This window comes from Pongo pygmaeus, chromosome 20 (genome assembly GCF_028885625.2).
Source record: "Pongo pygmaeus isolate AG05252 chromosome 20, NHGRI_mPonPyg2-v2.0_pri, whole genome shotgun sequence".
NCBI lineage: Eukaryota > Metazoa > Chordata > Mammalia > Primates > Hominidae > Pongo > Pongo pygmaeus.
In genome coordinates this window covers 23325162-23351205 of record NC_072393.2, presented here as the reverse complement: position 1 = coordinate 23351205, position 26044 = coordinate 23325162, and the positions used below count along the sequence as shown (strand labels likewise).

General features: G+C 35.4%; 1 pseudogene; it reads right to left on the bottom strand.

Annotated features, from left to right (window-relative positions):
- The window catches only part of LOC129021044 (zinc finger protein 724-like), a 31853-nt pseudogene extending 6475 nt beyond the window's left edge, over positions 1 to 25378 (bottom strand).
- Positions 25379 to 26044: the final 666 nt, after the last annotated feature.

The following is a 26044-nucleotide window of genomic DNA, read 5'->3' as shown; positions in this document are numbered from 1 at the left end:
ATATCCTCAATAAATGATGTTTAGAAAACTTTACAGCTACATTCAGAACAATAAAACAAGATCTGCATCTCATACGACATATATAAAAATCAACCCAAATAAATTAGATACTTAAATGTAAGGCTTGAAACTCTAAAATTACTACCAAAAAAAAAAAAATAGAGTGAAAGCCCCATAACAGGCAGTGACTGTTTTTATTTAATCTTCAAACTCCAGAAAACAAACAAAAACTGATTAGATTACTTGAAATTTTTAAAATGCTGCACACAATCTGATACAATCATCAAAATGAGACAACTAAAAAAAGGGAGATAATATGTGTAAATCACACATGTAACAAGGAGTTAATATCAAAAAGATATAAGAAACTCAAATGACTATACAACAAAAACAAATAAAAATGAGCAAAAGTCTTAAGTAAATATTTTCAAGAAAAGACATACATGTGGCCAAGAGATGTATTTAAAAAATGCTCAGTATAGGCTGCGCACAGTGGTTCATGCCTGTAATCCCAGCACTTTGGGAGGCCGAGGCAGGTGGATCACAAGGTCAGCAGTTCGAGGCCAGCCTGGCCAACATGGTGAAACTCTGTCTCTACTAAAAATATAAAAATTAGCCAGGCTTGGTGGCAGGTGCCGTAATCCCAGCTACTCCAGAGGCTGAGACAGGAGAATCACTTGGGAGGCGGAGGTTGCAGTGAGCCAAGACCATGCCATTGTACTCCAGCCTTGGCGACAGAGTGAGACTCCGTCTCAAAAAAAAAAAAAAAAAAAGCTCAATATCAATTATTATCAGGGAAGGGAAAGAAAAAAAACCTAGGAAATAACTCACACCTGTTAGAATTACTCTTATTAAAAAAAAAAAAGTCTTAGCAAAGGTAGGAAGAAAAGGAAATTCTTCCACATTCTGGGTTGAGTGTAAATGAGGACAACCGTTACGAAAAACAAAATACAGATACCTCAAAAAGTTTAAAATCAAACTACAATATAGCAATTGCAACATTGGATATACATCTCAAACAAATAAAATTAAAATAAAGAAACATTTGTACTTCTGTGTTTGCAACACTCTTCACAATGGCCAAAATATAGTATCAATTGTTCAGTATCTAATGAGTACATCAAGACAATGTGGTAGGCTGGGTGCAGTGGCTTTTGCCTGTAATCTCAGCACTTTGGGAGGCTGAGGAGGGCAGATCGTGAGGTCAGGAGTTCGAGACCAGCCTGACCAACTTGGTGAAATCCATTTCTAATAAAAATACAAAAATTAGCCAGGTGTGGGGGCATGCGCCTGTAATTCCAGCTACTCAGGAGGCTGAGGCAGGAGAATCGCTTGAACCTGGGAGGCAGAGGTTTCAGTGAGCCAAAACTGTGCCATTATACTCCAGCCTGGGTGACAGAGCGAGACTCCATTTAAAAAAAAACAAAAAACAACAACAACAAAAAAAAATGTGGTGTATATACACAAGAGAATACTATTCATCTTTTTAAAAGCAAATTTTAGGCCGGGTGTGGTGGCTCACACCTGTAATCCCAGCACTTTGGGAGGCCGAGGCGGGGTGGATCACAAGGTCAGATCAAAACCACCCTGGCTAACGCGGTCTCTACTAAAAACACACAAAAAAATTAGCCGGGCATGGTGGTGGGCGCCTGTAGTCCCAGCTACTTGGGAAGCTGAGGCAGGAGAATGGCGTGAACCCAGGAGGTGGAGCTTGCAGTGAGCCCAGATCATGCCACTGCACTCCAGCCTGGGCGACAGAGTGAGACTCCGTCTCAAAAAAAAAAAAAAAAAAAAAAAAGCAAATTGTATTATTTTCAATTACATGGATTGACCTAGAGTAAATATTAATTGAAATAAGAGACAGAAAGATTATTATTTCATTTTACTTATACATGGCTTCTGAATAACTAAATCTCATTGAAGTAGAGAGTAAAATTATGACCAACAGATTCAAAGTATTTAGAAGAAAGAGGGGTTTGGAAAGATGTCTGTCAAAGAATACATAATTATAGTTGGACAGGAGAAATAAGTTCAAAAATTTTCTTCTACTGCACAGTGACTATAGTTCATAATAATGTATTTGCATTTTTTTTAATTCTAAGATAATATTATGTGCTCTCACCACAAAAGTGTTAACTAACTATATGAGGTAAAGCATTAATTACCTAGAATTAAGCATTTGACAATGTATATACATACTTCAAAATGTCATGTTTTACAGAATAAATTTACATTTATTCATTACAGATGGTACGAAAGACACTAAGAGGGCAGGTGTTGCTTATGGTCTCATGACCGGCCACTCTGAACACAGTAAACAACTTTGCGTACATAATAATAAAAAAAGTTTTAATCCAAAATCTTCCAAGATCTCCAAATGTTTTCCTGAGAAAATGATCAAAAAGTTGACTACCATTAGATGATTAAGAACAAAAACTGTAAACTTCACCCACCAAGTGAGAAATTCCTCCAAATTGTAATATCAATATGCAAAAAATATTATTCCAAATTTCAAATCTACAGAGGTCATTTTATTACTTTGAAATGTTTAACATTCACACTTAAAAATAGAAGATTCTGCATGGAAATGTACATTGTTCTACAAGTATATCATAGAAAATTAAATTTACAATTCACTTATTAGCTCTTAAAAATTTAAATTCTAAGATATATATTTTAGCACATTTTATATTTGCCAAACTTTGTAAGAATTTAATGAGATTTTCTGTGCACAGAGAAAAATGACGCTGATTTAATTCTCTTACCTGTGAACAGTGTGTGCCTTTTATCTTAATTAACTCATTTGAAAGCTATACTCATAAGCAAACTCTCCAGTTAAAACCATTTTTTAAAGTGCATTAAAAATACCAACTTTCTCATCAAAACCAACAAATTACTATGCTAAATGACACGGCATGAAAATGATTATGAGAAAATTGTAGCCATAAAACAGAGAAAGAAAAAGAAGGGCTGTGATGCACACATAGTTGAAAAACACAGAATTAGACAGAGAAAACTAAAGATAATTAGAATATAAAAGAAGCAAAGTTCCTCTTTAAATTTAGCAAGATCCAGCTTTGCAGCCTGAAAAAAAAATGACTCTTCACATGAAGAATTAGTTATTTGTTCACCATTGCTATTTTCTATATCTTACATGAAGTTGAAACTAACTTTCATAGGAACATTTCTGTCTTACTATGGAGCATCAGTTACACTGTCATGTTTGTTTGCTATATTTATATATATAAACATCCTCATGACTTACAAAACTTCCCTAGTACTTAGCTGAACAAACTGGCTGAATCGATAAGTCAATTTTACTTCTGTCAATTATAAAAAGTGAAAGGAACAATAACTAAAAAAAAGTAGGCTTCTATAGGGTTCACCAGTTAAAAGAACTAAATGGAATGTTCTAACTCAATAAAATATAACTTAATAAACTAATTGTGGAATTACATCTAGAAATTATATTCTGTGCACTACTAAATTGTATAAAAATCATTCATACAATCCTTGACCAGCTCACATAATGAAGATCTCATAAGCTATAAAAGGGAAAAATTATGAGAAACAAGAAAATTATGGGTCTAACATGAGTACCAGACAAATAAAGACAAAACATTTGCATAAGGAGATTCTGATCCATTAGCTGTAAGATTTTACAGTAATCAATTCAATAAAGAGCAGAGGGTATCAATTTGCTTTTAGCATTTTTGAGGTTTTTAGTCTTCTAGTCACCTTATTAAAATGATTCATTTTGTACCAATATTGCTTTTTTCTTCTGAAAATAGGTACAAACGCATTCAAACATGCTTACTTACTCCATAATTTTCTTAAACTTAAGGTTTATCTTTAGAGTAACGTATGTGTATATTTAACTCTATGTAAATCAAAACTAAAAATCTGTATGTGTTTGCAGGCAGAGATGGCATATATTCAAAGAAAAATATGTAGCAATTTTTAATGTTTATTCTGGACTCAGAAATGTATGAATTTTATTTATAATTGTACATAAATTTTATTATGACCATAAACCTGACCTTGTAGTGAATAACAATTTAATTGTACATTTTAAAATATCGAAAAGCGTAGAATTGGTTTCTAATACAAAGGATAAATCCTGGAGATGATGGATACTTAATTCACCCTGATATGATTATTACCTATTTTATTCCTGTATCCAAATAGGCTATATATAGCAAAAATACCTACACATACTATGTACTCACAAAAATTAAGAAAAATAAGCTAAAATAAGAAAAAACGAGTAAATATTTAACCTATGGAAACAATATTCTTTAACTTCTTTGCACTTTAAAGTCACTGGCAAAAGAGATTACTAGAAATGTTAGTCCATTGTGTTACCAAATAGCATATTGTTAACATCTTTTACCTACATCCTTGAGTAAGGTTGAATAGATTAAAGTTAGTGGCATAATAACACTTTATTGAATGCACAATGGTTTTAACAAACTTTAAAAAATTAAGTTCACATGGCCAGATGTGGTGGCTTATGCCTGTAATCCCAGCACTTTGGGAGGCTGAGGCAGGTGGATCACCTGAGGTCAGGAGTTTGAGACCAGCCTGACCAACATGGAGAAACCCTGTCTCTACTAAAAATACAAAAAATTAGCCAGCATGGTCATGGGCACCTGTAATCCCAGCTACTCAGGAGGCTGAGGCAGGAGAATTACTTGAACCCGGGAGGCACAGGTTGCAGTGAGCTGAGATCATGCCACTGCACTCCAGCCTGGGCAACAAGAGGGAAACTCCATCTCAAAAAAAAAATAAGTTCACACTTAATCTATAAAAATTTAATAATGTACCATATTCTATTATATAAAAGTACTATTAGTAAAATGATATACTACTAATAAATTTTAATTAACTAAAATTAAAAATGTTATCACTATAATGTAGAATATTACTCTGAACATCTAACTCATGCGTTACTTAATACTACGTGTTAACTAAAAAGAGTCTCTCCACTTACAATTTCATCACATGTCTTACATTTTAATGCCTTTTCTCTTCCATAGAAAAGGTCATAAATAATGCCCACCTAATAAAAAAAAAACCTTATATTTTTGATGCAGCAATTAGTAACATGCTTTCACAGGTGAATACAGTAGGAAGGAAAATAGAGCATGAAGTATTTTGAGAGTAGAATTGCATCATTATTCTTGTTTAAAATATCTAATTTTAAGGACCAAAGTATACTTGTAATGTAATTAAAACATTTAAAAAATTCTCTACTTCTTTTAAAGTGACATACAAATAATTTATTTAGCAACTTTAGTTCTAGATTATTTTCTATACTTAGCACTCTGATTTAGTGTAATGTCTGTAGCTTCAGTGCCTTGGGTACTTCTACTGTGAATTTTCTGATATTTACATTGATTTCATTTTGGATTAAACATTGTTTCCTATTTACTACATCTGCAAAAATATATTTTAGTATGAAACCTCTGGTGTTTTCTAAGAAATAGTTATTGAAACAATTTTTCTCCAAATTTATTACATTTGCAAGATTGTTTTCCCAACATAAATTTCCTGATGTTGAGCCAAATTTGAGAAACTGCTTCAGAGATTTTTTGTAGTACAAAATGTGTACAATAAAATCTGTGATACAAGTAAGGGTACTACAACCCTCTTTATGTTTGTAATCTTTGTCTTCAAAATGAATACTCTTCCTCACTTTCTTTTACGAGATGGAGTCTTGCTCTGTCACCCAAGCTGGAGTGCAGTGGTGTGATCTCAGCTCACTGCAATCTCCACCTCCCAGGTTCAAGGAATTCTCCTGCCTCAGCCTCTTTAGTAGCTAGGGTTATAGGTGTGTACCAACATGCCTGGCTAATTTTTGTATTTTTAGTAGAGATGGGGTTTCTATGGCCATGTTGGTCTCAAACTACTGACCCCATGATCTACCCACCTGAGCACTCCCAAAGTGCTGGGATTACAGGCATGAGCCACCATGACCAGCCTCTTCTTCACTTTAAAGTCTTACTTTTTTTTACAGTAATTGCATTTATAATGCTTTTATTATTTACCAACTCTCTAATGTTGAGTAAGATGTGAGCAGATATTAATGGTTATTTCACATTATGTGTATTTGTACAATTTTTCTCAAGTATAAGTGCTTTCCTGTGCAATAACTTGTGACTATTAATTAGAAATTTCACAATATTGTTCACCCTTGTAGGTGTTTTCTCCAGTAAAAATTATCTTACCTAAAAATAAGTGGGACAATCTTTTAAAGGTTTTGTCACATTCTTCACATTTCTAGGATTTGTCACCAGTACAATTTCTTTTATATTTAGAAAAGGTTTGAGGTGTTGTCAAAATCATGGTCACTTTCTGGTTTTGTAGAGTTTCTCCCTAGTATGAATTTTCTTATGCTTAATAAGGCTTGCAGATAGGTTAAAAGCTTTATCACATTCTTCACTTTGTAAGGTTGCTCCCCAGTATAAATTACCTTATGTTTAGTAAGTGATGAAGACTGGCTAAAAGCTTTGCCATATTCTTCACATTTGTATGGTTTCTCTCCAGTATGAATTCTCTTATGTGTAGTAGTAAGGTGTGAGGAATGGTTAGAAGCTTTGCCACATTCTTCACATTTGTAAGGTGTCTCTCCAGTATGAATTCTCTTGTGTGCAGTAAGTGTTGAGGATTCATTAAAAGCTTTGCCACAGTCTTCACATTTGTATGCTTTTTCTCCAGTATGAATTCTCTTATGTCTAGGAAGGGTTGCAGAGTCTGTAAAAGCCTTGCTACACTCTTCACATCTGTATGGTTTTTCTCCAGTATGAATTCTCTTGTGTCTAGTGAGGATTGCGGAGTCTGTAAAAGCTTTGCCACAGTCTTCATATTTGTATGGTTTTTCTCCAGTATGAATTCTCTTACATCTAGTAAGGATTGCAGAGTCTGTAAAAGCTTTGCCACAGTCTTCATATTTGTATGGTTTTTCTCCAGTATGAATTCTCTTATGTCTAGTAAGGGTTGCAGAGTCGGTAAAAGCTTTGCCACATTCTTCACATTTGTATGGTTTTTCTCCAGTATGAATTCTCTTATGTCTAGTAAGGATTGCAGAGTCTGTAAAAGCTTTGCCACAGTCTTCATATTTGTATGGTTTTTCTCCAGTATGAATTATCTTACATCTAGTAAGGATTGCAGAGTCTGTAAAAGCTTTGCCACAGTCTTCATATTTGTATGGTTTTTCTCCAGTATGAATTCTCTTATGTCTAGTAAGGGTTGCAGAGTCTGTAAAAGCTTTGCCACATTCTTCAGATTTGTATGGTTTCTCTCCACGGTGAATTTTCTTGTGTGTAGTAAGCATTGAGGATTCGTTGAAAGCTTTGCCACAGTCTTCACATTTATATGGTTTTTCTCCAATATGAATTATCTTATGTCTAGTAAGGGTTGTAGAATTTGTAAAAGCTTTGCCACAGTCTTCATATTTGTATGGTTTTTCTCCAGTACGAATTCTCTTATGTCTAGTAAGGGTTGCAGAGTCTGTAAATCTCTGCAACAGTCTTCACATTTGAAGGGTTTCTCTCCAGTATGACTTTTCTTATGTTTAGCAAGTTTTGAGGATTGGTTAAAAGCTTTGCCACATTCTTCACATTTGTAGGGTTTCTCACCAGTATGAATTATCTTATGTGTAGTAAGGTTTGAGGATCGATTAAAAGCTTTGCCACATTCTTTATATTTGTAGGGTTTCTCTCCAGTATGAGTTTTCTTATGTTTAGAAAGTATTGAGGACTGGTTAAAAGCTTTGCCACATTCTTCACATTTGTAGGGTTTCTCTCAAATATGAATTTTCTTACGTGCAGTAAGGTTTGAGGGATGGTTAAAAGCTTTGCCACACTCTTCACATTTGTAAGGTTTCTCTCCAGCATGAATTCTGTTATGTGTAGTAAAGGTTGAGGATCTGTTATAGGCTTTTCTACATTTTTCACATTTGTAAAACTTCACTGTAGCACGAATTATTTTATGTTGAGTCAGGTGTAACCGGCATGCAAAATGATTTGCCACATCCTTTACATTTGAAAGGTTTCTTATCAGTATGTCTTATCTTATGTGCTTTTAAATGTGAAAATTTATGAAAGACTTTCACATATTTATCACATTGAAATATTTTGCTCTGGGTAGTTGGGAAACATTGGTTAAGTTCATTAAACCTTCTTTGTGCACCCTACACTCATCCATACTTTTATAGCCTTCTTTTAACAGAAATTTCTTAATGTCCACATTTTTCATATCTTCTCAGTGTTACTTTTTGGAAAGACTCTTTTATGTTCTTCTCTGGCAAAAAGTCTTGGGTAAAATGAGAACACATTACTGAAAGAAATAAAAATAACACATTACTTTAATTGCTAGACTCTAATATGCTTTCTAAGTCTAATCTATAAAATTACACAAACTGCATAAGCAAGATGACAAAGCACAATACCACAGACCATAATTTCTTCCTAGACATATAAAGTTAACAAAATCATACTGACCAAAATACTTTTGTGGAAAATTTATAAATGAGTTAAGTGTGGGCAGTGTCCCAGGTGAGCACAATATAAAGAAACTCACAGAAGAAAAAGAAAAGTCTGTTATATTTACCCAACACAGCTTTTTCTGCTCCCTAATATAACATAATGCCTCTAGAAGTAAATTGCCAACTTCAATTGTTTTGCAGAGAGGAATATCTGAGAGTGGATAATTCATCAAGCAAAGAGGTTTTTTGGCGCAGACTGTAGAAAAAGTGTGTGCCAGCATCTGCTTCTGGTGAGAATCTCAGGAAGCTTACAATTAGGTGAAAGGCAAAGAGTAACAGGACATATTAGATGGTAAGAGAAAGAGCAAGTGTGAGTGCCAGGTTCTTTTAATGAACCAATCTTTGAATTAACAGAGTGTAAACACTTTGATTAACAAGATAGTGTCAAGCCATTCATGAGGAATTTGCTCCCATGACAAAAACACCTCCCACCAGGTTCCACATTAAACACTGAGGATTACATTGCAGCATAAGGTTTGGAGAACATGGAAATCTAAACAATATTGCAGGCCAATTAGGCTTAACAGGAATATACAAATCTTTTTAATCAAAAGCAAGAGAATACACAATATTCTTATTTGTGCCTGGTATATTCTGTTAGAACACATACCGAGTCTTATTAAATTTGAGAATACCAGCTGGGTGCAGTGGCTCATGCCTATAATCTCAACATTTTGGAAGACTGAGATGGGAGAAACATGTGGAGCCAGAAATTTGAGACCAGCCTGGGCAACACAGTGAAACCCTGTCCTTACAAATAATCACAAAATTAGTGAGGCAGGGTAATGCATTGCTATAGTGTCAGCTACTTGGGAGATTGAGGTGAAATGATCACTTGAGCCTGGGAGGTTATGGTTGCAGTGAGCCAAAATTATTCCACTGCACTACAGCCTGAGTGACAGAGTAAGATCCTGCCTCAAACAACAACAAGACATAAATTTAAGAAGACCAAAATCATATGTGTTTTCTGACCAGAACTGAATAACACAAGAAATTAAGAGCAAAAGTAAAACTGGCAAATCCAAATATATATGAAAATAAAACACACTCTTTAACATATTCTTGGCTTAAGGGTAAAAAAATTTAATCCTTCAAAGATGTCAATACAGCCTAGAGTTGTGAACAGATTTATTATAATCGCTATAAAAATCTGAATAGCACAATTTTTTACAAACATATTATTTAAAATTTTTTTATTTAATGTTAAACTATAGCCAAACACCCATTAAAAAACAAGGAGGCATTATATTTCCTGATTTCCAAACATATTAAAAGCTAAATAAGACAAACAACGTGGTACTGACACACAGATAAACAGGTGAAAGATAATAGCCCAGAAATAAACCCTTCTGCATATAATTAAATGATTTTCCACAAAGTTGCCATGAGCACACAATAGAGAGAAGCTAATCTCTTCAAAACATAATGTTGAAAACTAGATATCAACACTGATAAAATAAAGTTAGATCATTTCCTTGAACCAAATATGAAAAGTATTTTAAATAAAATACTTAAATACTTAGACATTAAAAAACTAACAAATCTCTTAGAAAAAAGTATAGGGAGAAGACATGACATTGGTCTTGGCACCATTTTCTTAGATATGACATTAAATGGATGAGCAACAAAGAAAAAAAAGAAAAATTTAACTACACTATACTCCAAAATTTCTGCATGTCAATGAAAACATTCAATAGAGTGACAATGCCTTTCAGAAAGTGGGTGAAAATATTTGCAAATCACATATGATAGGAGTTAATATTAAAAATATATAAGCAACTCTTAAAACTGAACAATGAAGTTGAATAACTTGATTTAGAAATAATTGAACTAAATTCTTATCAAAAATGATACAGAAATGGGAAAATGCTTTGAAAAAACATGCAGAATTACCATTTGTAAAGAAATGAATAAAAATTACATTGAAAAACAATATTACCTTATACTTAATAGAATGGCAACTATCAATTTTTTAGAAATATCAAATCTGTTGATGATGCAATAAAAATGACAGTCGTGTTGATTGTGGGTGGAAAACAAGGATGCAGTCATTATTTCAAAACTTATAAATGTTCCTCAAGTTATTAAAATAAAAGTATCATCAAATACAGCAATCTCATTTATGAATTTATATCCAAAATATGCAACACAGGACCTGAAAGACATATTTGAACATCCATGTTTATTGTACCAGTACTCCCAAAAGCTAAGAGGCTGAAGCAACTTAGATATTCCTTGACTCATAAACACATGAAAAACCATGTTATACACACACACACACGTACACACACACACACACAATAGAATATTACTCAGCCTTAAGTAAATCTTGTCGTATTTTAAGATAAACTGTGATAATACTATGTTACCTGAAATAAGCCAGTAACAAAATGATGGATACTATATGATTCCACTTATATGAGATATCTTAATTAGTCACACACACAGAAACAAAATATGGAAGGGCATTTGTCAAGGGCTGGGGAGAGGGTAAAATGGGCAGTTGTTACTTAATGGGTATTGAGTTTTAGTTTCTCAAAATGAAAAATTTATAGAAGTCTTTTATATAATATGAATATACTAAACAATCCTAAAATGTACAGCTTATTTTTTTGAGACAGGGTCTCACTCTGTCCCCCAAGCTTGAGTGCAGTGGTAAAATTATAGCTTACTGTAGTCTCAAGCTCCCAGGCTCAAGTAATCCTCCACCATCAATCTCCTAAAGAGCTGAGACTACAGGTGCACACTACCACGCCTGGCTATTTTTATAATTTTTTTTGTATAGAGAGAATCTCCATATGTTTTCCAGGCTGCTCTCAAACTTTTGGGCTCAAGCGATTCTTCTGTCTTCACCTCCCAAAATCCTGGGATGACAAATGTGAGCCACCACCATGCCTGGCCCTGAAATGTACCCTTCAATAGATTTAAGATGGTAAATTTTATGTTTTTACAACAATGTTTTTCAAAGAAAAACTGAAAAAATACAGAATTATAATTTTTTTCAAAAATTACCTTCAAATCACAAAAGTGTCTCTCTCACACAAAGGAAATATATATTCATCATTAAACACATGGTGAAAATAAGACTATTTCCTTGACTATTCACTTAGAAAAGAAAAAATCACCATTCAGCTAAGAGAGAATGTAAACAAGATAAGCCATAACAAAAATTAGGGTTATACTTATAGATACACCCACACATATATAATCTGATTGTGATAGACATACAACTGATTTATAATTAAACCCCACATTGACTTAAGGTGTACAAATAGAATTGCAAATTGTCTAATATTATAGTACATAAGTAAAATCAAAACCCACAATAAACTGATGTTAAGAAACCAACACTATAAAACACCAATATAGACTGGAAAACAATATTAATAAGAGAAAAGTTTATTCATAAATTCTGGTTTGCAATATTGAGGTACTATTAAGAAAAGATTTGTCTAGCTAACTACAATATTTGACTAACTGTGTACTCATGGAAGGCAGGTATTTTAAATCATTGACATGCACTATATGGCTGTGAAATTTCAGAGAAACTGCAGTATAGTCATAAATAAAAGATTCTCATGAGAAACTTTAAACATTTTTTAAAACTAGAAATAATTTTTATCTTTTAAATATATGCTATTCTTACACAAAATAAAACTGCTGTAATCCAACTTTAGAAGCAAAGAATAGCCTCACATTGCTAAATGTAAGCAGAATATGGTTAGAGCCTACGATATATAAAACAAATATATGGGAAAAAATTATGTGATTATTTAGATATAGGCTGAAAAAGTGGGTGCAAATCCTATAATTCCTTTTTTTTTTTTTTTTTTTGAGACGGAGTCTCACTCTTTTGCCCAGGCTGGAGTGCAGTGGTGCTCTCTCTGCTCACTGCAAGCTCCGCCTCCCGGGTTCACGCCATTCTCCTGCCTCAGCCTCCCGAGTAGTTGGGACTACAGGTGCCCACCACCTCGCCCAGCTAATTTTTTGTATTTTTAGTAGAGACAGTGTTTCACTGTGTTTGCCAGGATGGTCTCGATCTCGTGACCTTGTGATCCGCCCGCCTCGGCCTCCCAAAGTGCTGGGATTACAGGCGTGAGTATAATTCCTTTTTGCCTACAGCAAACTTAAATTTATAAGTAACTGTTTTAGTAAATATGGAGTGTCTACTAATTATCTAATTTACTTCAGGCATAACATGTAAATTCTAGAATATTGTTCTAAATCTCTGAATCTAAAATTACAAATTTGTAATAGAAAATAAAGAATAAAAATGTATGAAGAGAGTGAAATCAGTAAGATGGAAGAAGGAAAGGTACCCTATTTTCTTACTCCCTGCACAGCAAGACAATTTGTCAGCCATCTCTGACAAAAATACCTTCATGAGAGAGGCAGGCCTCGTGGCTCAAACCTGTAATGACAGCTACATGGTATATTCAGGTTAGAGAATTGCTTCAGGCCAGGATTTCAAGATCAGCCTGGACTGTGCAGCAAGACTTCGTCTCAAAAATAAGTGCCTTTAAGAGAGCTTTGAGATCCAGAGAGGGGGTTGTGAAGATCTGATAAAGCCCAAGATTGAAAAGTCTTCTTTTCAGAAGGCAGGCCCTCATTCAGGTGGCAAACTACAGGATCCCTGTTCTTAACAACAGACTAGGAAGTGGCCTACCTAGCTTGGCACAACAGAAAATTCTGAACTTACTGTGTAACCATCTCAAACTTCTTCCAGCCACAATCTGAGAGAGGTCCTGCCCTTCCAGAGGCCTGGAGGAAGACATTCATTTATAGCCATGCAGGCAGGCCTGCAGACCTTGGCCTTTACCATGGTTCTTGAAGCAGTTCAATGACTCAGTTTCAGCTCCCTGAGCCACAGTTAATGGCCAGTTCTGCCTACCTAGGAACCCACACAGTGACCTGGAAAAATTCTTTCTGGTACTCAGTGAAAGCTGTACTCATCCACATTTTGACATAAGGCCCACCTTATGCAGACTTGACTGCAGAAACCTGCACTAGTGTCTGCTCTACAGAGCAAAGTACCAAAAGAAATTCAATCTATCCAAAATATAAAATGGGAATTACAACTACCAAATCCCCTTGTAACAAGCCAACTAAAGGTGGACCCTAGTGCAGACCCAGCAGCCTGGTGACCAAGCTGCAATGCCTCTTTACTACAAACCCAGAGGGCATCCCATCACCCTGTGATCTTTACCTCCTTAAAGCAGTTTAAAAAACTTGAAGAAGTCTTTGCTCCTTCAAATTCACATACACCAAGGCAAAACTATATTGTGCCCATTGTCAATGCTTCTATTTTAACATAGCATTGAAAGTATGTGGCAGAAGAATTAGTCAAAAAATAAAAAAGAGCCATTCAAATGAAAAACAAGTAAAAAGTTGCTGGTTGTATATCATATGATCCTATATATATAAAATCATAAACAGTACATTAAAACCTGTCTAAACTACTGAATACGATCAGTAAATTAGAAAAATATAAAATTAACATACCAGTTAGGGTTCCATACACTTAAGACAAGCTCTCTGATAAAATACAGGAAGAAAACAATCCTATTTACAATAGCATTAAAATGATAAATTTCTGAGAACAAATTTAACAAAGGAGGTAAAAAGTCTTCATAATGATACATCAGTAATAGAAATTAGAAAAGACATAAATAAATTTAAAAATATTTCATGTCTATGCATTTAAAAAATAAATACTGTTAAAGTGCCATGTTATCCAAAGTGATCTATAGATTCGATAAACTCTCTATCAAAATTTCAGTGGCAATTTTTTTAAGTAATGGAAAATACAATTTTAGAATTTCCATGAATCTACAATAAACTTTGAATAGTCAAAGCAATCTTAAAAATAAAGAACAAAGCACAGTGGCATCATACTTTTTAACTTCAAACTATATTTGAAGACTATAGTAATATAAACAAGATGAAATGTGCAGAAAAATGAACAAAAAAAAAGGAACAGAAACTACGACTCACATTTTACATGATACAGAAAGAAAACTTAAAAAATTGTTTAACACAGAGTTTCTTAAAATTATGCAGATTTGTGTGTTCCGTAAAAGCAGTCAGACTGTGCAGTTTTTTTATATGCCATGAAGAGGATAGTGGCTCTCACTGAAAACTTGAAAGAAGATCACCAAAAAGAAACAGAATCCTTAGAAAATTTAAAAGCATAAAACAGAAGATGTCCAAATTTGAGATAAAACAAAACAAAACAAACAAACAAAAAACTCTTAGGCTTCCCAGAAACTATTTCCTATAAAACACAGCTTTCCAACTCATATTTTAACAACTGGCTTTCTCCTTAACTTTTAGACCTCTCATTTGTGTCAACCATTGTATTCACCTTCACTCTCACCTACCTGGGTGTTCATCCACCATCTCATGTCTCTTCATATTCCAGGGCTCTTTTTCTTGCTCCAGACAGGTGATCAGGTCTGGCTTAGAGACAGCAATACTTATTTCATTACAAATAAATAACGTAAATTTTGCTCATATTCTCCAGTTACCAACCTAGTTATGTGTTCAGTAAAGAGGGTGTAATAAAATATTTTCATAAAGTAATCCCAAAATACTGATTTCTACAGGGAATTTTAAATATTTTAAATATGTAGGTTATTAATTTCACTATCCAGTAATACTGAGTCAAAACTTGGTGTTGGCAATTAGATTTTAAGGTATGGACAACAATATTTTATGTCAGCAAATTAATGAAATTACTGCTAATCTAGAGTAAAGGACACAGATCAGCTCAGGAATGTGGAAAGTTCAGGTCAAGATGAAACATCCTGAAAAAATTATTTTATATATGGACAAATCCCCAAGATTTTCTTGAAAACATGGATCTGAAACTCATTTATGCAAAGCATAAATTACCAAAACACATTCTACAAAAAAGAGAAATGAAACCATTAGGGTATGTTTGGAATTGTGTGTTGAAGTCATCATCAGCCAGGAAGACCAGATTCCTGTAGTTCTCTAACATCACTTTCCTATATAAATTCCGCTGTGCAGTGTTCAAGAATTGCCACTCCGTCACAGAGAATTCTATGGCCACATCTGCAAATGTCAACAGTCCCTGAAAAACACAAACACACACACGTAGACACACACACACACACACACACACACTTACCAGGTAGCCAGCAAAATTTATCACTTGACTAAAGGCAAAATGAGAGAGTAAAAAGAACTGGTTCTGACTTACAGGAGTGACTGAAATTATCCAATAAAATATTTATTTACACAGAAATATTTCCTAATGTCTCTAATTCTGAGAAAAGAGAATGGCATAAGATCCACAACACCAGTGTATCTATAATACTTTTCTGGATGATAAAGTAGAAAATTAAGGGCATAAACACAAATGTGTGCACTTTTCAGTGCTCTATTTGCATCATATAGAATCATTTATGTATATGTTTCAGATGGAAAAGATATGTTGAGTTACGAGTTACCCTGAAAATTTGTCATTTTTAGTAGTGATTTTAAATAGTCTGTCTTTAACACCCTAATAGCAAGTACCTTCTAATAAATTTTTTAGAAGTTTTTGTGTAATAAATGCCATCTTGTTTAAATCAGCATTTTCTAAACAGTGTTCTGCATAGAGCTAATGGAGAACTCAGATGAAATGTCAACATTAGATGTTCTTCATCTTTACTAAAGACCCCAGCTTTTCCCAATAGGAATCTTGGGTATCCACACCTTCCCATGTTCAACACCACAAAGGGAACATTTTTAATATTGCAGACCATAAATTACTGGTGAGAATTTTGCATGGCATATAAGAAGCCATGATGTAGAGAATGTAGAGAAAGTTCTGGTATATAGGAAGGAAATATTTTTCAGAGAATTTTGACTACCATAAAAAATTTAAAACATACTTAAAACAAACTTATTAGGGAGAAAAAACACAAGTAGAGAGATTAAGGTTTGCAAGTACTGAAAGCATGGCATTCCAGGAGGCAGAGTGGACACAGCTCTTTATCTGAGACATGTTTAGCTGAAAAAATGTCATTTTTTCCTCTTTCTACTCCTTCTCTGGAAATTCACTTCAGACGAGATTCTCTGGACAAATTACACCTGTATCTGGAGAATATGCCTTTAAAAGCATCAGCACCACATGTTTACCTGCTGCCACCACACCCACAGGCAGAAGGACCCAGAGCTGCAAAAAAAGTCCACCCATTTCTGTTTTTTATATTAAAAAAAAAAGACTCAGGAATGATGAGCTGCTCCATGGAAATAAAAGTAAAAGCTTCTTCTTTCCTGTCCTCGGGTGACCTCCCTTTTAACAGACTCCATCAATTTCTGCTACAGTAATGAAAATATGAGCCACACTTTCCTGTCACTACCAAATCCAAACAGAACAGGCCCTGTGACCACCTTTTAGTTCAAAGGTGGAACTTAACCCTCATAAATGTATCTTGAACCTGTCATACTTGATTCTGGCCTCACCTAAGAGTCACATAAGGCACTTAATTTAAACAACATAGATGCTTCTACTCAGAATAATAAATAGAACCTCTAAAAAAAAAAGGCATAAGTAAAGAGATTTCAGCAAATTAGCCATGTAATCCTAACTAGAAACATGGGCTGATAACCATTTAGCTAAGCATTGCTCCTCAAGCTTTAATAAGCTTAAAAATCACTTGGCAATTTCGACCCCACTCTGTGTGATATAATCCCACAGGTTTGGAAAGGGTCCTTGAGTGGGTATTTTACACAAGTTCCCTGTTAATGCTGATGTTGCTTCCCCTGGGCTCATCATTAGCAGTAGTTAGAGAAAGCAGGCACAGCAAAGAGTCCCTTACACTCAACAACCTCGTCACAACAGACGTACTTCTAGGACAAATGAAGACAACCAATTTCCTTATTCTTTGCTGGTTCTTTAAAGTTTACAGAACAAACAGAAGGCAGAAATGTTTGAATAAGTTTACATTTGGAAACCAACATGTGCACATGTACTAATCCAATGTTTATTAAGCAGGTACTATGTGCTCCAGAGTATGTTACAGAGCACTGTGCTGGGTATAACATACTGTGTGATTTAATCCTCATAACTCCCTGGGAGCTGGTACTGTCTTTAATAATTCCCAGATTTTAGACAGGGGGGCCTAGCATTTTTATGTCTCTTTCTGGTTATCTGTCACTGATTTTTTTAAAAAATGTATAGAATAAAACCTAAATATAGACAGATAAAAGGGATATAGAAAGAGTTTGTATAGTTTAGCAGAATTTGTATTGTGTTTATATTTACTTTTTTTGTGACTTGTGGAACAACTACTGGATCTGCAGAAATGGAGAACAAGTAGTACTTGGACTGTCTCTACTAGCACCGTTAAAAAAGAAAAAAGAAAAAAGAAAAAAAAAAAGGCCAGGCATGGTGGCTCACACCTGTAATCCCTGCATTTTGGGAGGCTGAGGTGGGTGGATCACCTGAGGTCAGGCGTTGGACACCAGCCTGGGCAACATGATGAAACCCCACCTCTACTAAAAATACAAAAAATTAGCCAGGCATGGTGGCAGGCGCCTGTAATCCCAGCTACTTTGGAGGCTGAGGCACAAGAATCGCTTGAACTCTGGAGGTGGAGGTTGCAGTGAGCCGAGATTGCGCCACTACACTCCAGCCTGGGCAACAAGAGTGAAATACTATCTCAATAATAATAATAATAATAATAATAATCATAATAATAATAATAAATTAAGACCCTAAAATACATTATTTATCCCATTCATCTGCTTTTGGATTTTTAAAAAATTTTGAGCATCAGCTCTAGAAAGGCAAAAGGATTCAAAATTCTCATCTCTTCTTATCAGTTCTGTGAGGCAAAACTCCAGGGTTGGGCCAGACTTTAGTAAGGCCTTCATAGAGGGTGAATCTAAACAGAACTGGGACAGGGAGAGGATCCTCAGTAGAATTCTGTTCTCTATGACACTGGGTATTTTGAGTTCTGTTTTTGTAAACTTACCTAAGGGAAACTTAAATCCCAGAGTTTGTGTAACTTTAATCTTTTTTAGCCACTGTACTGTTAATTTTATAACACATACTAAGAAGCAATTTAAACAAATATCTTAAAGTTTTCTAGGATAATTTTATTAGAAGATAAATATGTATTCCTAGCAAGGTAAAAAGAGCAGAAATAATAACTCTTCTGTCCATAAATATCCCTTTAGGTGATAACATCAGAAGTCACAACAATATAAAGAAAGGGACCCAAATAAAGCCCAAGTTTCATTGCACACATCTGTTCATTGTACCTACCATATGATGCTCAGTTTAGCCATTTCCTCTAGTTGCTGGCCTAGACTAAAAGTTCCTAGATGGTAGGGGCCATAACTGCTTCATCTATTTTTCTAATGGTCATATGAAATGGAAGCTATTTGTTTATCTGTTTGAGTCTCCAGACATCCTCCTTGTTTTTCACTTAAGTACCAGGAAACTGGAGAAACTCTCGTCTGGGTACTAACAAAAGACATTTCGTGTATGAGGGGAGGAAAACACAGAATGAATTATTTTACTCAAACTGAGCAGAAGCAGAATTATACACTCTTGTCAGCTCGACACAATTCTGTTTTGGACATTTTCAAATTGTTAATAGAGGTCCTGGTGATTGTGAGAGGTTCCCAGTGCTTCTGAGCTGATGGCCCATTGATAAGCCAGGGAGGAGACACTCAGGCTAAATGCAAAATTGAACTGCCCTGGTGAAGCTCCAGAACTTTAGTCCCCCATCCTGATTAGCTAGCTTTTGGGTTAAAAACAAACAAACAAACAAAGGACAAGAATACTCTACTCCAGTATCACATTTAACACATAGGTGTAGTTTGGTGGAGGCTCTGGATACTTTGTGGCCTTAATCTCTTACTCTGAAGATGCTTGTTTACACGTATAGATTCTGACGTCAGATTCTATTTACACCTTGAGCCTCTCACATAACTGTAGCAGGTCACTAGACAAGACCTGAAAAGCTCAAAGAGCCACATTCTCAAATGGGAACTTCAAGACATCTATGTTGACATCTCACCATGCAGAAAATGTCTCTTGTTTGTTTTCTGTACATTCTAAATCCAAAGCCTGGCCTTGCCTTGTGAATCCCAGGCAGAGGTCAGATCTTATATGCAGATTCTATGTCAGATCAACCTGGCTTTGCGTTATCGGGTGTGACAGCAAGTGGAGTACAATCAAATGAGAAATCCCCTCATAGAGGCTGCACTAGTACATTCTAAATAATATGCCTACCTAAAAGAAATAAGCTGAGGTAACATGAATATAAGCAGACAGTTTATTTGGGCCAAGCTTGAGGATTATAACCTGGGAGCAAAGATTCAAGTTGCCTGAAATCTAAACTTTGTTTAGCAACAGTTACAAGTGGATTTGTAAAGCCAAAAAAAGATGGACAGAGATGGGGCTGGTACAAATTTATCAGAAATTTTTCTTTATTTACAGAAATAACATTGATTATTGATTTGATATACATCATTAAGGTTGACAGTATGAATTATAGTGTCTAGATCGGCATTATTAGTTTAAGTTATAGCTACCGGTGGCGATAGCAAATGCTTTCAAGAGATAAGTACATTATTCAAAAAGGGGAGAAGGACATAAATGTGCTCTCATTTTAATCTCTCTCTGAGTCTGACAACTAAAAATACTTGCATTCCTCAGAGAAAAGTTTTTTTTATTTTCCAAATCTCAAGACCTGGATTCAGAATTTGGAGCTGCAGATTTAGGCTCTGGATGGATAGAGTAGCAGCAGGTGATACCTGCACATTTGTGGGCATTTTAGCAAGAGGAGAAAGGGAAAAGTGGAGACTCTCATTTCTACATGTCTACTCAGTACACACGTTACTCTGATTGGGTACCTGGGCTCCATGGTCTGTGAATCAGTTTCAGGACTGAAGATACAAGTGTCATAGAAAGAGGTAAAATGGTTGATTGCTTCCCTGTCAAGTTTATAGAAACCTGGTCTAGTCTCTCTAGAAGTGACCACAGAAAACTACAGGTATCTAACAGGCAGAGACACAATTCTGCCTGCATATTTAAGAGAAAGCAGGCACTTTGCAGCAAATTTGTTAGTTGACTGGAAGCCTGAGAGGGAAAGTCCTCTCTGTAGTAAATTCTGGTTGGCACTTTATATGTTTTTATCATATCTGATCATTCTAGACAGTGTTTGAAAAATATAATTAAAAGAAAAATTTTCTCCATCCCCAGAGAAACACCACAATGACAGAACAGTAAGAATTATGTTTTATTACACAATTAATTGAGAATGTGTCATGCTCCCAGTCAATCTGCTTAACAGATTGCAAAGACAGAAAGATGGTCACCATAATTAGTCCACAAGTAGAAGAATATATAGCACCATGTCATACATAGTTTATCCTGAATTCACCTGGTAACTGGAGAGGCCATTCATGTATGCTAATTGGTTATATTCAGTGCTAAAATAAACTTTTCCCATCTTCATGATATAAGGTAGTTTTGCAACTTGAAGCCAGGTGCCTGCTGAAAGTAGGCTCACTCTGCTACACAAACGGTTGATTAGGGTGCTATCTTTTTGGCTATTTACATTTTAAAGCAATGGCTCTCTACTCCCTGGGCACTGGGTTATAGCAATCCTGCTTGCACTCTCCTGATGGCTAGTGTCCTCTCTTGAACCCTATCATCTGCCACTGAGGTACAGCCTACAGCACAGGGCATACAGCTGGCAGCTCACATCTTACATGAACCCCAGTTACCACAGCAGCACTTGAGTGCCACATCAGAGAGTGAAGCCTGAGCAGCAGGAGGAGAGCCTGCAGGCCTCCTGGGTAGAACTGCACCTTCATGATAATGGAAATGAAAGCAGTGTTTCAGCCTCAGTTTCTATTTATAATGGTGACATGAAAAAAATACTGCTGGATTTCCAGCATGAGTCCAGCTAGAGATAGGTCTAAGAGTTCTCACTGTGACAGCCCACCTTATTCACAGACACCATGGGATACTAATAGGATCCCTGAAACAGCCACACAAAGCACTGGAGAGAAAAACAGCTCTCAGTCTCAGCAAGATTATATGGAGAAAAAAAAGTTAAAGGCATCTTAAGAAGAACACTTTGATTAGATATAAACTTGATCAAATCAGCCAGAAAATATTCTCCTTAAAGGAGTTTATCTCTAAAACCCCAAAGTGCTGCTGGGTGTGGTGTCTCATGCCTGTAATCCCAGCACTTTGGGAGGCCGAGGCAGGCAGATCACTTGTGGCCAGGAGTTCAAGACCAATCTGGCCAACATAGTGAAACCCCCATCTCTACTAAAAATACAAAAATCAGCTGGACTTGGTGGCGTGTGCCTGTGATCCCAGCCACTCAGGAGGCTGAGGCAGGAGAATCACTTGAGCCTGGGAGGCGGAGGTTGCAGTGAGCAAAGATCACGCCAATGCACTCCAGCCTGGGTGACAGAGCGAGACTCCGTCTCAAAAAACAAACAAAAAAAAAAACCCAAAGTGCATAGGTACTCTCAGCATGAGAAACATGAGCATTATGAAAAAGGAAAAAATATTCTCAGCAGAATTTTATAAGGTTTCTCTTCTATCTCTGCTGCTCTCTTATCTCCTAGCCAATGAATGGGAGATCTACAATGGAATAAACCTGACAATTTTCATAAGCACTTGTAGATGAAAAATTGAAATCTGACTTTGTTTACATAGTGAAATACATTTGACCTTGCAACATAGCTAAATTAACAGCTATTACGGTTTCTCAGTGACCACATCACCAGTGTTTATTTGTCCTGTAATAGCAGCATTCCAATTTAGTGAAATGAAAGACACTGAAGTTATGCTTATCTGTAACTACCCATATGGGATAAATTAATAAGCATGTTAGACAAATATTTACTGTAACAATTTAGTAGCAATTTTTTGGATATTATAAATAAGTATAAATGTAATAGTCATAATGTATGTAAAATATTTAAAAAGTGTCTGTAGCCATAGTTCAGTTAAAAAACTTCATTTCAACAGTATGAAGAACAATATTAAAATGACTATTTAAAACAATCATTCAAAGTAAATATTTTGCCCTTATATTCCTACTATTGTATGAATACTATTGTAGAAAATACTGTTTAATTTATATAAATGCAGGTTGTCTGCTAACAGTACACATAACTATGCTAATTATTCTGAAGTATAAAATAGAAAGCAAAGTGTAACTACATACATCACAGTTTATACACTGAACTATTCTTGTTTTGCAGTGTAAGTACTTCAACCTGCAAATATTAGATCATTATCTCAGATAATCAGTTTTCTGTCAAAGGAACTTACTCAGTATCTCTTGGCCTTAATCATCCTGTATTGCTAAATTTAATCCTGTCTTGGGGCCAAACTTTTGTGTGCACTTAAAATGACATTAATCTAAACAAATCTGTGTCTACTTTAGAAGGCTAATAACAAAAAATATAAACGTTTGCCAAAGCAAAAACAAGCAATGAATCTAAGGTCCTAGATAAAGACAATCCCGAGTCAAAAAGAATGCCAAAAGGTTTATTTACCTGTTAATATGACTTACATATATTTCAAAAAAAACAGAGCAAATTGTCTACATATAATATAAATGCTATAAGAAAAGAGAGATGAGCAAAATATTCTCCTTTATTTTAAGGTATGTGAATAAACCCTCTTATTTCTAATTCATATTTTTTCCTACAACAGCCACGTCCTGGAACATGTTGAACTGTCAAGACATTGGAATTTCAGTAGACACTGAATTCAGACACCTGTGGAATAGCCTTGGGCACACTGTGTGCACTGGAAAAAAATGTTTATGGGGAAAAAAGCAGAAGAGAAAAATGTGTTATATAAGTTTATGGGTGCAAATAAATAAAGCAAGTTCTTAGTGACTTATGAAGACAGTTAGACTCTGACACAATAATAGTAGGAAACTACAACACACCACAGACACTAATAAATGGATTACTGAGGAAAAAAAACACAAAGATATTAGGACCTGAACTCAACACTTGACCAAATTGTCCTAACAGACACCTACAGAACTCTCCATCTAAAGACAACATAATATACATTGTTCTCATTACCACAAAGCACATACTTTAAAACTGACCACACATTTAAAACTTAAGCAATCCTCAGCAAATTCAAAAATCCCCAAATCATATCAACAACACACTCAGACTGCAGCTTGATAAAATATAATTCAATACAAATAAAACCACTTGAAACCAGACACATAAAAAATTAAATAACCTACACTGGAATAACTAAAATGAAATTGAGAAGTTCTTTGAAATACATGAGAACAAAAATACAACACAGCAGAATCACTGCAACACAGCTAAGGCAGTGCTATAAACTAAGTGCTCACATCAAAAAGTTAGAAAAATCTCCATTTAACAACCTGATGTCATAAAGAGAAGAATGAGAGAAGCAAGAACAAATCAACCCTTAAGCTAGCAGAAGACAAGATATAACAAAAATCACATCTGAACTGAAGAAGATTTAAACATAAAAAACTACAAAAAAGATGGAGAAATCGAAGAGTAAATTTTTTGAAAAAATTAATAATATAAACCACTAGCTAGATTAATGAAGAAAGAATAAATAAGCCACTAGCTAGATTAATGAAGAAACACAATTAGAAATGACAAAACAGACAATATCCAACAAAAATACCAATAATGATTAAAGTCCACAATGAATATTTCTATGCACACAAACTAGAAAATCTAGAAGAAATGAATGAATTCCCGGACAAATACATCTTCCCAAGATTGAACAACAACAACAACAAAAATTGAATCCCTTAATAGAACAATAAAAAGCTCCAAAATTTAATTAGTAATAAACAGCCTACCAACCAAAAAAAGCCCAGGACCAGACAGACTTACAGCTGATTCTACCAGATGTACAAAGAAAAGCTGCTATTATTCCTACTAAAACTATTCCAAATAATTGAGAAGGGACTCCTCCCCAACTCGTTGTATAAGAACAGCATCATTCTGATACCAAAACCTAGCAGAGACAAAACAAAACAAAGAAAACCTCAGGCCAATATTCTTAATAAACACTGATAAAAAATTCTCAACAAAATACTGACAAACCAAATCCAGAAGCACATCAAAAAGTTAATCGACTATGGGCTGTGTGTGGTGGCTCACACCTGTAATCTCAACACTTTCGGAGGCCGAGGTGGGTAGATCACCTGAGGTCAGGAGTTCAGGACCAGCCTGGCCAAAATGGTGAAACCTTGTCTCTACTAAAAATACAAAAATTAGCCAGGCGTGGTGGCAGGCGCTTGTAGTCCCAGCTGCTCGGGAGGCTGAGGCAGGAGAATGGCGTGAACCCGGGAGGCGGAGCTTGCAGTGAGCCGAGATCGTGCCACTGCACTCTAGCCTGGGCGACAGAGCGAGACTCCGTCTCAAAAAAAAATAAAAATAAATAAAAATAATAAATAAATAAAAAGAAATATTTTTCAGAGACCCTTAACTATCAATAAAATTTTTAAAAAATAGTTAAACTCATTAGGGAGGAAAAACACAAGAAGAGAAGTAAAGGTTTGCAAGTACTAAACGCATGGAATTCCAGGAGGCAGAGTGGACACAGCTCTTGATCTGAGATGTGTTTAGCTTAAAAAAAGGCATATTTTTCCGTATCTCCTCCTTCTCTGAGATTCCTTTTCAGTTGAGATTCTCCGGACAAATTAGACCTGCATCTTGAGAATATGCCTTTAAAGGTGTCAGCACCACTTGTTTACCTGCTACCACCACACCCACAGGCAGAAGTACCAAGACCCGCTGAAAAAGTCCATCCATTTCTGTCCTTTATAACATGAAAAATTCAGGAACAATTAGTTGTTCCATGATGATAGAAATATGTGTTTCTCCTTTCCTGTCTTAGGTGCCCTTCCCTGCCACAGATACCAACAATCTCTGCTACAATAATGAAAATATGGGCCACACTGCCCTGTCCATACCAAAACCAAACAGAACAGGCCCTATGATCACCCTGTAGTAAACAGGTGAAACTGAACTCTCATGAGTGTATCTTCAACCCCTCATACTTGATTCTGGCCTCACCTTAGAGTCACATGAGGCACTTAATTAAAACAACATGGAGGTGTCCAACAATAAAAAGAACCCATGGAAAGGGCATGAGCAAAGATATTTCTGTGAATTGGCAATGTAATTTGAGTATCCACATCTAAGTAATCCACATTACTTAGAATGGCAAAAACCGTAGTAACTCTTGCACCAAACTAATAGAACCCTGGATTTATAATCACTTAGCTAAGCATTGCCTCTCAAGCTTTAATGAACTTATAAATCACTCGGTAATTTTAATTTCTCTCTATGTAATGTGATTCTGCAGGTTTTCAAAGGGTACATGAAGGTGTGTTTTAAATAAGTCCCCTGTCAATGGTGGATGATGCTCCCCCTAGGCTCATTATTAGCATTAGTTAGAGAAAGCAGGCACAGCAC